Below are 15,351 nucleotides of genomic sequence, written 5' to 3'. Positions count from 1 at the left end.
TTTCTGTAGTGAGAACAATCAATCGATTGAATCTGTAAACTCTTGGAACTGGGATGACTAAACTGCTGTAACAAGTTTTCTCACCCTACATTCATCAAAACAATCTTGCAGAAGCTGATTAAACAGAAACATTTTTAATGCTGTATCACATCCTTTACAGGAGATGTGTGGAAGAAGTCAGAGTGAGAGGAGGTAATTCTGAATGTTGTGGAATGTTAACTTGCTATAGGAGTGAGAAGCTGCAGAAATAATAACTTGTAAATTATGTTTGGAGGCTGTAGCTGGTTAGGGCAATGGTTCTTCCAGTTCAGTGAGGGAAAACTGCTGCAGACAAATGCACACATGTTGCTAGCATAACAAGCAGTAAGGCGCATTTACTTAAACTACCGAGAAGGACAGCGATTCCAAACCCTGTAAATTCACCAGCTTGAGGCAGCCCTGCAGCTAGCTATGGTGTAGAAATGCCATTTGTACTGCTGCTGTGAAATGGAGCATGCCGTTCAAACCAGTGCAGATGAAGAGTTATGACCGGCATGGAAGAGTGCTATCTTCATGCAAACTTTGATGTTAAAAAATGATAACTTGAACTCACAGATACGCTGATTACTCTGCTAAAAGAAGGCATGAAATCTCTTCCCTGAATTACAGCATTTCAATCAGAAGAACGTGACCAAAGTCTCAATCTTGTTAACAGGGATAGATATGGATAAGGCAGAAACAAGATTTACAGCAGCATAGCCTAAATGTGAAAGTCAGTGGCTTGGAGGTTAGGAACGGCAGTGCTAGCCACAGCAACCAAACTACTCCCTGTCCCTACTTTTCATGTAAGACTGACCTTGACAGTAAGTCAGTCAGAAGGAGTACCTCTTCGGCCTTGCAACGAAGAGCTAAGGACAGTTATTTTAAATTTACAAGCCAAGTCCACAGATTCGTGAGAATTTTCTTTAAACTTCTTTTCAGCCCCTCTAAATTCTGTGACTTTCAAGGATCAATGAGAATCTCATCTGTAGCTGATTCTCACGGGTGTTAATGGTTCCCTTGTCTTTGTGGTCTGCTTGAAACAGTACTTGTTTCCCAGAGACCTGGCATGAAGGAACGCTTACTGGAGTCAGGATTACAGTCTCCACTGAGTTCCATTTTTACTGTCATTAACTTTCTAAACTGTTCCCCACAGCTGACAACCTTTCCGTGCTTGGAGACCTACTTAGTGCGAAGCTGGGAGAGTGATGTTTTTTGTGAATCTAGAATCATTGTGCCTTTAATTGAGGTTTGTTTAACTTTGTCATTAAGACCATTTGCATTGTAGGCATTTTATGGCAATGCTTACATACTTTTCCTGTATTTCTGCATTTCTGTTGTGATTTACCTATCAATGAAAGGAAAAAAAAAAACCTCTGTGTTCCCTTAAGATATTTACAAGTAGCCTTTATTCTTTTTCTTCCATTACCTTGGTTAATACCGTCAGCAAATTTTTTGATTGGAAATTAGAGACATGGCTGATCTTCAGGTTCTGTGCTCTGTTCTAGGTAAGGAAGTGGCTAGGTTTATTTAGCAAAATACAGGTGCTCTGGTTTCAGGAGCTACTTGTCTAGGTAGCAGTTGGTACAGCTCTCAGAACCCGTAACCCCTGGGTTTATCATCAGTACATCACATTAGAAACAAATAGTGCTCAGAAAGCAAGAGGAATGGAAACACTCTCCCCAAATGACAAGCGCTTTGTGGTGAACAGAAACCACTGTGTGCAGTATTGCTGTTTGTGCTCACCAGACGTTCGGCTGTAACAGGCTGTGGGGGACACATTACTTTCCTCCTCGTAGAACGTGAGTCAGAGGCAACCAGAACATGTGAGTTACAACATGAGCTTGGCTTGGGGAAGCCTAATACTTGCTTCTTAATTAGAAAAAAGAAAGCTGATAAATCAGCTGAGTCATCCTGCTATACTGCAGTGTTGGTATGAATGGCATTCCCTATGGATTGACCTACATGGAGAAAAGTGCCAAGCAAGAGTCAAGAAGGAGTTCAGTCAAATGTTTCAAAATATCACCTATGAATTTTAGATAAAAGTAGAGTTGTTCTCAGTCAAGCTGTTAACTGCTTCCTGAAAACTTAGATTGTTCTTTGCAGTAATGTGACTATTTTCACCAGGGCTCCCTCAAAGTAGAAAAGCTTTATTTCTATTCACTAGGTATACAGTAGGCATTGTAGTGTGCAAGATAAACAGACTGTATGATCGCATCTGCCCTCTCTCATGTTCTTCTTTCTGAACGATGCTGCAGTGCTGCCTTGTTTCTGGGACAAATAATTTTACAGTGCCTCTAAGAATTAAACCAAGGTTTTTGGGCACTTCTAGAAAGATTAATAACACTAACCTGCCCAGTCTCCTGCAAATAGTACTGACAGATGGGGTATGTTTGAGTTAGTAGGATTTGCGTTATTGTTTAAGATATTTCTATGGGTTTTCTTTCTTACATCTAGCAAAAATTGCTTCAGGTAGGAACTGAAGGCAGATTATGTCAATTTTTTTGCAGGAGCTTGTCCAGTTGATAGTGGTTATTTAAATACTGGTCTAGTTCCTGATGTGCCCCAGGTTGTATGCAATGATGAAGAATATATCATCAGCACATCTGTAAATGAATCATCTTTTCTCCTGCACCCACATGGTTGCACAACTTTATTGACTGCTTGCTTTGGTGAATATTTTGTATTTGTCATGTGAAGCTGTTCCATCACGTTTGTAATATTGGAAATTCCCAGCACGCTTAACACCTTAATACAATGTTACAGTTAATGTGTTCATGATCATTTTGGGACTCTTATGTGACACAGTACTCTTCTTTAATTGTCAATCATACAGCACAGACTTCTGGCTGCAAATCATGGATCTGGATTAAACATTTTCTCACCTGGCTGTACTAAACCATCTAATGGACTGCACAAAGCAGGTTGCAGAACCTTAGGTGAGATACATTACTGCAAAGGAAGCAATTACTTTTCTTTCTCACTTTATCAGTGGATTGAGGTGATAAATTTCTCTCATACCAATAAGGCTTTGCTCAGCACAAACACTGGAAATGGAAGATTGTTCCTTTTTTTTTTTTTTTCTATTTTATGATTTGGTGAATAATGGCATTGCTGGGAGAAAGTGAAATAAAGGGGGAGGAAATAGAAGGAGGAGGTTAAAGGGTATTGTCAGAGCTCTTCTTCAGAGTTCAGTTCTGTTTCTTCCACTTTATGCCTTGCCACGAGTCAATGCTATATTGCTTCTAGAATGGGAAATTTGGAGCTCCCGCGTATGAGTGGGAAAGGTGGAAAGGGATGCTAGTTCTCATTCCAAATTCGCGATGGACCTTTTACTAGCAAGTAAAATTTGTTTCTAACTCACTCAGAGTTTATAATACTCATTTTAAACTCTACTTTACTGTGCTGGGTAACTTAAATAAAAAAAATGTTTCTTTTTTTCTACCTTTATATTCAACCCTGTGAACAACAGCATTTGGATTTTGTAAAGAATCTTGGCACATTTACTCCAAAGCTTGTATACTGTGCCGACAGCTTGTGGTCAGCTGGGGACCCGCTGATCATACATAAGCTATCTGATATGGTTTTGGTGTTTGTTGTATAGTCACTGGTCACGACAGAGGAAGTGTACTGAAATGCGTAATGCTTTTCACCACTCTAGTCTGTATTTAGTTCAGTGCAGATCACTCAGCAATGTGCAGGATGGAATGTAAACAACTGCCTGAACAGAATACCTATAAGTATTTTCTCATAGTGAAAGACAGAAGTTGCATCCCTTATGAAGTGTGTTTGTTTCCACAGTAGGTGAAGCATTGAGTCAACTCGTTCACTTAGCACTCCGCTGCAGGCAGAACAGCATGCCGTGTTGTAAGAGTCAGTCAAAGGATCAATTTCTGTCTCAACATTTTCTCATTTTTAGCCTCAGAACTTGACTGTATAAATCAGAAATGCAGGCCTCAGAAAACGGCCAGAGCTGGTACGGAACGAATGCTTTGTACCTAACTACCTGTACGTGCCTCCTTATCTCAAAAATGTTTTGTACCTGTCTTCGAGCCTCCTTGCTCCCTACCATCGTGAAAGATCCATGAAGCAAGGAGGAAAAGACAGGAAGATTAATGACGGGACTTACCACAGACCCATAGCCAACAGAGCATGCGCGCAAGGTGATGATGACTACTGGCCTTCATAGGGAGACCCCAGGTCGACCACCGCCACCTGAAGGAGCGCATGCGCAAGGGGAGGAGACCTGCAGACACTCCTCTCTTGGCATGTGTGGCCTATTAGGTGGAGATTGGCACATCTCCACAGGCAAAGGCGGGTCACAGGTGTATTGACTAGCATAAAAGACAGCTCCAGAGCAGCTGAATTGAGAGGGAGGGTAACAGAAGACCAAAACAGAAGAAGACCCCTCCACTGTGGGATCACCTCCAGCAAAGACAGAAACAATGCAATGCTTTCTGGACCAGAACTCCCAGAGACGCTGGACATCTGTGGACCCGTGGTGGTAGCTATGAACCCCTTTTCCTTCCCTCTTCTCCCCATCTCTTTCCTTGTTCTCTGTCTCTTTCTATCGTAAGTCACTTTATGGGCGTAATTAATAAAGCGCCAGTTTAGATTGAAATTTGACTCCCTTGACTCTTCGAATTATTTGCACTCTGAAATCATAAATGAAATGAACCATCCCGCGTCTGCTTACAGGCGGACTGTGACACGTGTCTGCACTCTGCACATTTGCTAGCTCCACAGAAAGCATTAAGAAAAGTCTGATTTCAAATCTGTATTGTGTGGTTTCTGTGTTGATATTAATTAGTTCAAATGACCTAACATATTTGAAATTCATTGTCGTTATATAACTTAAACTTGTAAGTAAGGAACCACATATTTCCTTTGTCTGGGTATTTGATGTGGACCTCATCGTATTTGTTACAGTATTATTTGTTAATGTTTTTGTCTGCTGAATCATTTGTCAGGAATAATCATAATAGTTACAAGAAAGCAACTCTATTCTGCATTGGAAGTTAGGTGGTATGCCTGATCATATTGGAAAGAGACAAAAGGAGAGATACGTAGGCAGATGTTATCTATCATATGAAAATCCTGAATACTGCTGAAGGATGGGTTTCCACATCCTTCGTGGATGTGGAAGTCGTCATAATCATGGCATAAGGAATAGGATTTCTTTGGTATTTGCCTATTTTTACTGCAGTCGTCAACAGATGATGAATACATGACAATTTTGGGTTGTCTAACACAAGAAAGATAAGCTTCTTTTTTCTTTTTGAAGATGTGCCTAGCAGGTTTCTGACTTAAAAATATTCTTAAGAGGCCTATCGTGTTTGCATTTGGTGCATTTCCACTTCTGTGTGGTTTGGGTTTTTTTTTTAATAAATATTAAGTGCAAGGCTGATAATCAATTTGTACACCTTACGAGATCATTGTCTGCTTGCTTAAAATCAAAACCAGAGGGAAGTTGTGATGATTAGTTGTGTACCTAGTTTCTGTGCATGATAATGTAGCTTAAACATGTCACTTGGAAATGAGCTTTTGCAAATTTGATTTATGTTAAGGAAGGTGAACTTTAAATCTGGCCACTGATATTGCATCAATTCTTCTGTGGCATTGGGAGTGTGTTTTTTTTCTTAGAAAGTTTTTCCTTTGACTTTCAAGTGATGGCACAATCACGGATCAGGTGCTGAACACTGAATTCAAAAGACTTAAATGCTTCTAAAAATTTGAAATATTGATCAAAGGGAAGACATTCTACATTTCATTAAATAGTTTTCCAATTTCTTGGCTTGCAAATAGAAAAAGAGGAGTGGGAGAAACAAGAAGGAAAGGGCCACCTGCTTATCTTTCTCAAAACACGCAGAGCAAAGTGGTCTGCAGTGCAGTGCTTCACAACAGCACCCCGTTACACAAAAGCAGTTTAGTGAGAAATGTGCATCTAGGGAGAGCTCGTGCATCAAAATACCTCTAATGCATGCGGTTCTGTGGAGCCAGGAACTCAAACCTTTGCTGTATGTAAAGTGTCGTGGAATGCAGGGCTGAGCGGTGAAACTTTGCACTTGGCATTTACAGTGTGTGCCTGAGAGGAGGGCTTCACAAGAATGACTGGGGTGGGGCGGATTTGGATCTAGGCAGAACAAAAACATAGCTGATGAACATCTATAGCGCTGATAAGAAACACCAATAACAAAGACAGGAATGGAAAGGATTCTTGACATGGAAAACAGAAGCATGCCTCGTTTCTGTGGCTTGGCATTTCTGTAAATACAACATGAGTTGCTACGCGAGTGTACAACTGAGTGCACATCTCTTGGTTGCAGTGTAGACTTCCAACTGGGTTCAGCAAAGAGCATCATGTGAATTTAGTCTGTTTTAATACAGAAATGACGCTTGTGAAGTGGCACTGTTGTGTGAACTGCTAAGTGACGACCCTTGAAACTGCTGAGTCCTGATCACATCTAACAGCAGGGTAGAGGCCTTAAAGCTATAGGTTTCTACATAAAGATAGTTTTTTTTATAAAAATGCAGGATAGGTAGAGGTCCTCACCAAAATAAAACCTATGGTGTTAAGAGGTCCATTTGATCAGAGAATTTATGTTCAGGCAGACATGTGCCTGTATGTCCCGAAAGTTATTCAGACCTCCCAGATGCTTGCCAATTTAGCCAACAGCAGAAGCTCTGACCATCACAAAAAACCAAAGCTTCCTTTTTTTCTGCTTATTGTACTGCTTGTTTTAATACAGTGAGAGGACTGAATTAATATGAACCCAGAGGAACAGAGAAGGGTAGACCCTGGGCTATTTAACATGTGTGTCCTTGACCAGCAGCAGCAAATAATATTTGCAATTTATGTAAATCTGGAAAGTATAACAAAGAAGAGGAAAAAACTTCTCATAGAGCACTATGAATCACTCGTTTAGTAAACTGAGCATAAGCAAACAACACATGTTATGAAACAGCCGGTATGTGGTAGGAATATAGAAGAACGTCATCCCTAGTTGAACATAGAACACCAGCCTTATTTACAGGACTGGAATCTTTATTATGGGAAGAAAATTAGTATAAACTATGTTCAATGGATATTGGGTGCTTCAAAACCTGCTGTGTGAGTCCAAAAAACACAAATACAGTGCAACTGGAAATCAGTAACTGCTTTAAAAAAAAAAAAATTGCCCTTTTGTAGGTCATCCTTCCCTGAAGCCAGTTGTCCTAAGAAGTCACAAATCTCTGTGCAGCAGCTGCCTGCTGACTCTGCAGTTTAGTAGTCCGTCAGCTGTAGGTATTAGTTTGCTACATGCAAATAAGATGAAAAATTTGTACATTTCAGAGATGGCTATTCTGTGTCCTCTTTTCCCCTATGAGTGAGGGAAAAAGACATTGTTGTAAGGCTGCTGTGCAGAACTGTTTGTTGTCAGTCTGAAATAGGAGGGCACTAGAAAACTAAGGATATAGACAGCTGCAGTGAAAAAAGACGTCCACACTTGCACAGCTGGACAGTTGTTTCTCACCTGCTGACTTGCTGTGGGTTATGGGCCCTGCTGACCTCCCTTATGGCCACCCAGTAATCCTTTTCCTGATGAGTGAAAGTGAAGCTCTTATATGGGGCTGGATTTGTGGTTGTGTTCATCAGAACTGTGAGTTGTTCTTGAAGTGTGTTAAGCAATGAGTAGTTCAAATGAGTGATTTGTGTGGCTGTGGTAATGCAAGCGCCTTCAACACCTTGCTGGTCTGGGGCTGGTCCGTAGAGCACCTCAAAAGAATTGTGTCATAATGGGCAGGAAATGATGCATTTCGGAAAATGCCGGCTGTGTCATCCACCACAGGGCAAGTCTCTTTGTGAACATGCATAGGTCTTTTTTTCATACCTGAGTCATCTAGCACATAAAGATTTTAAAAATATAAAAAGATATCTTTCAAAATAGAAAAACACAATTCTGTGAGCCAGAGCTGTTAAACATATCATAATCAATGTAACATACAGCAATGAGGCGCTTAGCAAATATCCATCATAAAGCTTTCTGAAGAACTATTTTTTTTAAGAGCCTGGATCGCATCTGGTTGCGTAAAGAACAAAATAATGATGATTAAAGTAGATCAGTGAAGCAGATCACAAAAAAAATCTGTCACCTTTATACCTATACAATACAGAAGGAAAAATAAGAAATTATTCAGAATAAGAAGAAATAAAAATAATCATTTTTAGACTAGTAAAGCCATACTTAGCAAATAGAAAGTTGTCAAAAACTTAATCTACTTCCCATTGGTATTTATATTGGGCCAAATTATTCATTGTAGGTCAGAACTGTCTGAATCAGCCTAATCCTTTATTAATTTTCTGAGCAGTTAACAGCTAAACGAGCTAAATCAATTTTTGTTGTGTACTTTTTAATGCAGCAATATTTTTCACAAATATGGCCACGCAAAATAAATGATGAAGCCTGAGTGTAAGAAGCAGATTAATTTTATAGATTATTCATTCATTTATTCATTTCCTGGAAGGAGCTTTGTATTTGATAGCACAAATGCTCATTATGATTTTGTCAAAAATATATAAATCCAGGCACAAAACAAAGTTAAAGAACTTGTCTTATCTTCTATTTGATTTTTTTTCTGTCTTTGTGCTTGAATCTTTTTCCACTGAAATGGGTGTTTTGGTACGTAATGGGTCAATGGGAGCAAAATCTGATCTTATATTAGTGCATTGTTATGGACCCTATGGGAACACAAAATTTTATATTGGAGCCAGAAGGATAAATTATGAAAGGAGTTTTTGGAATCAGTTTAATGATCTGTGTTCAATGTACAGTTTTAGAAATTTACTGAACAAAAGAAGTCTTAAACTGCATCAAGTGGGATGGTTACTGGTCTGATTTCTGACAGTGAACAGAGCTGCGTTCAGAAAGTGTTTGTAGGGGCTGTCAGACTGAGGGGAGAGTAGGTTGGGGTTTGGGTCTTAAAGTCTAGGCCAGGCAACTTTTTGCTATGCATTGTCACCTTCTCATGGTTTCTTCAGGGAATACCACTGCAGAACGTGGGAGCCATGTTCATGTGATAAAACCGATACCAGAAACGGAGAATGTCAGCCTCACTGGTCTTGGTTTGGGTCGTCTGATAATGTCAACTACTATGGAAAATGTCAAAGCATTTTTAAATGCAAGAGCCTAGGAAAAACAGAAGAAAGGCTCTTGACTGGGAAATAAGCATTGCTTCCAATATAAGGAAAACTAAAGGTGTTTCATTCATTGAAATATGGCACAGGAAATTCGAATTATGCTACAAAAGCCTGGCAGTAAAGCCATCAAGCACATGATTTCAAACTACTTCATGGAGTCATTTTAATTTTGTGTGTACATAAAAAGCGAGGGAGGTCTCATTCGCATGGGTGTGTATGCAGGGTCTTATTTCTGCATGCATATAGCAATTTTCATCTTAATACCTGTATGCAGGCTCAAAATATTGAGCAGCACTTTGCACATTTTCTCCTGCTGTATGGTAATGGTGTGATGTAGGTGTCTTTCACGTATAGTCCCATGTAGTGGGAATATAGTGAACATATAGAATGTAGTCCCACAGACGTTATGCCTGCAGGTACCGAAGTACTGTCTCTTCCTGTCTCTCATTCTTCCAAGCACATGAGAACTGCTGCAGAGTGTGGGGCAGTTGAGTGTGCTTCCTTTGGCGCTAATGCATTCAGAGACGCGCTGACTAGTGAATCGCTGTAGCCAGCTCTGCACATCCTTAGTGACTTCCCAGCTGTCTACCAATGCAGTCAGCATCTTATGTCTTCCTCTGTGTATCCGTTAAATGTGATTTCATCCCTTCTACTGGGTCCCCATAATTGTTTAAAAATGCCAGGTGTTAACGTTCCAGTACATTCTGACTCATTTGCAAGTACATAGTAATCTCAGAGAAGCAAAATTTTTGGGCATAAAATCCCACTTCTACACACAGGAGGTTTTGTATAATTGTAGTGTATCTTTGTGCCTGCTGCATGCTGAAAAACACATTTAATGCATCAACAGCAAGTCAGCTACACTTGGGGATTGGTTAGCCAAGTCAGGTGGACATCTTGCATCTCCTGCTTTCAACCTCGGAATATGCCAGCGGTTCTTGGCATTCAGGTTCCACTGTTTGTATTGCCATTCTCTGGACAGTTGCTTTGTGCAGGGTGATGGGATTCTCAAAGTGAAAGGTATATTGTCAGGGAAATTAATGATGTATTATTTTCGTTCTACTTTTAAATTTAGATACATATGCAGTATTTTTAGTGAAAGGAGTTAGAAAATATTTAAGTTCAGTACTGGGTTTCAAATAAGGTGTCAGCTCCACAAATAAGCAGGCCACAAAGCTACGAGATGCAGTGTATTTCAGTGAATTTAATGAGATCAGCCTGTTAAGTACTTTCATAGTCCTTTCACCAGCATCTCAGCTGTAATCTGTTCAGACATTGATTAGCTGTAAATCTCAGCATTAATGCCTACCTGTGGTGGAAACTTACATGAATGCATGCCTACATCTAATCCTTGAGCAAAAATGAAAATAAAAAATGCTATCTTTACCTTTTCATTTTGCCAGTATCACTATTCTTTCATCAGCAAACAAGCAACTTATAGTAAACATTACACAGTTACCTTTCTCCTTGCTAGGATAGGTCAAGTATTGGACAGGCTAAAACACTGAGGAGAAAGCTGGGGTGTCAGTCCCGGAGCAGACGTTCATCCAGGTCAGTATTCTGTCTCCTGTGGTGCCTATAATGCTCAGGGACTGGTGTATGAACAGGGCAGCCATATGGCGATCACCTCCTTGGAGCCTCTCTGCAGTCATTTTTTAATCAGATTTCCGGAACCACAGGTAGTGGTTTTGCTTTTAGTATGTATGATTGCTTTCTGAACCTCTGTGAACTACAATATCCTGTGGAAAGGAATTCCATAGCTCAATTATACATGGAGACAGGAACCACCTTCTTCTGTTTGCCTTGAACTTGCCACCCGCTAGTTTTATTTCCCACTCCTTGGTTTGCTAACTGGGAGACAAGGCAACAGCCATTCCCTTTTAAATGCCTTAAGGACAATTATGACAATAAATTATCATCTTCATCATAGCCCTCCTCAGCCTTTTCTCTTCCAGATTTAGAAATTGTAATCTATGTAGTTGCTCTAAATATGGAAAATGTTCCAGGCTTTTCATCATCCTGCACCTCTTGTTTTACTTTATTCGTTTTCTGAGATGTAAATGATGACCAGAACTACCAGCAATATTGAGGATGTGGAGACAGTACAGGTTTATATCAAGGGTCTGAGATTTTCTTTCCGCTAAGTTACATAGTCTTTTAGTATCAGTGGAACCAGGCAAATAAGAGGGCGCATAACTGACATTAATAGATACTATGATATCTTGGCAACAACAAAAGTGAACTTGCGTTGCTCAGACACATAATTTTATGTATAAATACACACACACACACACAGAGAAATATTTAATGAATTCAGCAGAACTGCACAAAGGGCATTGTGTCAGGAGAACAAGCCAGACACATCCCCCAGGACGTCTGTCCCAGAGTGGGAGATGCTGCTGGCGTAGAAGCTCTTAAATACATTGGCCTCTGTGACCCAGCTCAAGCCAAATTCCGTTAGGGAGAATTTCCCTCTCACTGTGAAAGAAATGCAGCTGTAGTGTCATTGTTAGATGTGCCTTTCACTTTCTTTTACACTGGGGCAAGTTTTGTTTGGGAGAGGCATTATCTTATATTTCTCTGAGTGTATCAGCTGATCTAATAAATGTTTTAGTTTATGATCACTTTCTGACTCAGCCTGCAAACCTCCTTCTCTGAGAGGGCAGTTGCCAGCAGAGGTCACCGGCAATGTAGCCGCATTGAGGAGTTGACTTTCACTGGATGTTATTGGCCTGGGCTAGAGGGACAGAAAAATATTTCTAAACACACTAGTCCAGCACTGACGTTCGGTGTTGGAATATTGACTCTTTTGAAATGAAAGGATTGATTTTATCAACCCTTTATTATTTATCAGAGGAGTTTGCTCTTAAAATATAGACTAAAAAATGGCAGAATTATGTTAACTTCTTAAAATTACCAATATTTTCCCACATACCTTTAATTCAATTAATGCTACTTACTACATATTCAATATTCTCTTAGTCCTAAAAGCGTATCGTAAAGAAACAGAAAACCAGTTAATAGAGTTAATGTTTAAAGGGACGTTTTTATTTTGCCAAAGCCATGGAGCAGTAGGGGATTATACGGGGCTTATTCTGTTGATTGAAATAATCTAGTTTTTAAGTGTGTTCTATCTGACCCTTGTTCTAGGAATCCCGGTAAAGAGAGACATTTTATGCTTGAAAATGCTAATCTGAACACATATTGTAGGTATTTTTCTGATCTGAGTTTTTAAATTAACATCTTCTGGCGATCACATAGGCTACCTAGTTAGTCTATGTAACAGTTGTTTACTTAGCATATGGGTTAGAATGATCCTTTGGGCTCATTGTAATTCTCCACTGCACCTAAATGAAGACATCTGAAAAGATGATTTCATCTTTTGAATGAGAAAAAAGATACTGATTAGCTGCAAGGATGAGAAAAAGAAAGCCACAGTTACTTTCTTTACTGCCTTGTTGTGAGACTGACAGAACCCTTTAGTGTGAGTGGCTGGGATTGATCAGGATGTGAAATCACTATTACTCTACTGCCCAGATTCATCAGAGGGCTCCTCTCCAGACGTTGATGTGATTTGTTAGAAATTTATTAATGTATCTGTTAATGATACAAGTAGAGGCCAAATCTTTGTTATCACACTCATGTGAACAGTTTATTTGGTTCTTCCTTGCATCACTGTAACCTCTTTGTGAAGGTGCAGAAAATGATGTCACTTTCTGAGTTTCAGGCAAATGTCTGAAATAGTAGTTGTCAGGGTCATTTCAAAAAGCATGTTTTCCATAATATCTGAAACAGCTCAGAAGTGCAGAGAATGAATGTAGAGGCAAGTTAGCTTCCTCTCTATATTTTTGCAGATAATTGTCACGTTTTATTTTGACTTAGCAGAAAAAGTGCCTAAAAGACTGTATTGAGATACTCTAATGCATGAAAACGTTCATAAATTATCTGCCTAACAGTTACAATGCAACTTCAAAGTTGTGACAACTTGGAAAAACCAGCCTGACAAGCATGCTCCCTTTAGCTGTTTTTCTAAAACTCCTTGAGCACATAAGGAAAATTTAAAGTGAAAAAAAAAAAAAAGCAGCTGAAGCACAAACACTTTTTGTTCCCAGCACAGAAATTCCTTCTGACTCCCTGACTGGGGTCCTCATTTCTGTCTCTGACTGGTGTGTCAAATAAAACAGTGTTATTGCCCAGTGTAAATGAATAAACGTTGCCAGTTTCATCCTGTCACTAACAGGCAAGCAGCAGGGAGTTTGTAAGCTTTTCCAAGTGGACATCCTAGAGGATACACTGTCTCTAGTGAACTACTGCTCTGCCCAGAGCTAAAACGTTTCTGCCTTGGGCCAGTAATGTTTTGATTTACCAGAATTCCTATTTATTTATGTTAAGAAAGAAAGAAAGAAGTTCTTATCTAGAGTAGAATTATCATAGGAGGGAAAAAAAAAGAAAGTGTTAAGTAAGCCTTAACATTCAGAACAAAGACAATAAAGAATTTAGATATAGGTGTAACTACTGTACCATGCAAATAAAACTAAGTTCTCATATACCTGGATAAAAAGAATGAAAAGAATACTTACGTTTCTCTAAGATTAGGCTGTTCTTACTAAAGATGTTTTTCAGGCTATAAGTTTAAACACAAATGGCTTAGGAACACCTTCCAGATGTGCGTGCTGTTTAACCTGCATTAGTAGATGCAATTTTCAGTCTCACTAGACCACACTTTTCTCGCAGATGATATTCTTAAGCAATGAGCACACCGTCTTTCAAATACATATGATATGTTCCTCCTCAAGAGGGCAAAAATCACTGTACAGCAAAACGCACTGGCTAATTCTGAAGATACTGAACTTCCACAACTGGTGCAACAGCCACATTACTTGCTTTGTGAAAACTGGCTGTTGTGGGGTCACTCACCTCAGAACAGAATGGATGCACGTCGGGGAGACAGGGAATCCAGAGGGCCGTCCAAGCTGTTTTGTAGTCTGTAGCACCCCAGTCTGTGGACAATTTCCCAAGCGAGAAGAGCCATTCACATTCCCTCTGCCTTTCCAGCCTCATTCACTGCTCTCAGGGCTCAGCTAGCTGCACTGACTCACAGAAATTCAGCTCCCTCTGGGTCCTAGTGCTGTAAACGTGTGGGAGCTGCACGGACTCGTAGGAATTCAGCCTTTGGCTCGGTGCCTAGTCGATGCAGTGATGCACAGATGTGCAGTGAAAGTTTCAAAGCGTGCACTGGCAGTATGACTGTGCATGCATAATACTGAGAAAATCCTCCAGCTTCCTGGTTTCACTGTCAAGAACTGAAGCTCTCTTTAAGGGAAGGGACGTTTTGTCGTCAGCCTTTCTATTTTGCATCTTAATCCTTGTACTCAATTTAAAGATGAGAGCTCTCAGAAAGAAACTCTGAGCTCCCTGATGAATGGGTGCTTTTGAAAATTATCTCTAGAGCTCTTTATTCATGTCATGAGTCTATAAACAAACCCATAGGAATACTAATAGTTAACTGGTTAAGCGGTGGACTGGGTTCCCTGCAAAAACTGTGCAGTCCCCATTATCAGCTGTCTTTAACAGGGGTCAGCCAAACAGTGATCTAGAGTAGCAGAGAAATATTTGACCCTGACTTGGGACAGAAGAAGGGATTATATAAGAACCCTTCCAGCCGTAATATTCTGCGTTGAACATGCTTACCGTAAGCATCAAAGAGATATGGAAATGTTGTGGGGTCCATTATGTTTGCGGGGGGCAGGGAGGGATTAATTACTTTCCACGGAAACAGCAATGTGTTTTAAGCCCTGATAAACATAGGAAAGAAATGCAAAAGTGAATAACTTCATAAGATATCAAAAAAAAAAAAAAAAGAAAGCAAGTTGGCTAAAAGCTCTACTCCAAAAAAAGCTGGGTAACTATGAGGCAGCCCCTTAGAATTTCATAATTTGCATTCTGGCACAGTGAAACCTTTGTGATTACACAGCTGCAAGGAAAAAATAAAAAACTTAAAAAATTTCCATCAAAAAGCAGACCACTGCATGTTATCTGTGTGGACATAATCAAACATGTTTTGATTCCATCCAGAAGAGGGCAGCCATCTGGAGAGACTTTTCCTTAAGTCCTTTGGGGAAGGCAAAGATGTCTGCAAGGTACTACGTAAAGGC

The 15,351-nt window shown here is 39.9% G+C and overlaps 1 protein-coding gene across 3 annotated transcripts in view; it reads right to left on the bottom strand.

Moving 5' to 3' along the window:
• NGF (nerve growth factor) overlaps nucleotides 1-14,660 on the bottom strand; it is a 29,974-nt gene extending 15,314 nt beyond the window's left edge. The window contains exon 1 of one of the 3 annotated variants that reach the window (XM_069875914.1): nucleotides 14,114-14,660. The gene's annotated coding sequence lies outside the window, so the exon portion shown is untranslated. Of the gene's footprint in view, nucleotides 1-13,776; nucleotides 13,957-14,113 lie in introns of those variants that run through there. The other 2 variants (XM_069875912.1, XM_069875913.1) reach the window with 2 other exon arrangements.
• Between the last annotated feature and the right edge of the window lie 691 nt (nucleotides 14,661-15,351).

Source organism: Phaenicophaeus curvirostris, chromosome 24 (assembly GCF_032191515.1).
Source record: "Phaenicophaeus curvirostris isolate KB17595 chromosome 24, BPBGC_Pcur_1.0, whole genome shotgun sequence".
NCBI classification, from domain to species: Eukaryota; Metazoa; Chordata; class Aves; order Cuculiformes; family Cuculidae; genus Phaenicophaeus; species Phaenicophaeus curvirostris.
The sequence above is the reverse complement of the archived record's forward strand: the minus strand, read 5'-3'. Positions and strand labels throughout refer to the sequence as shown.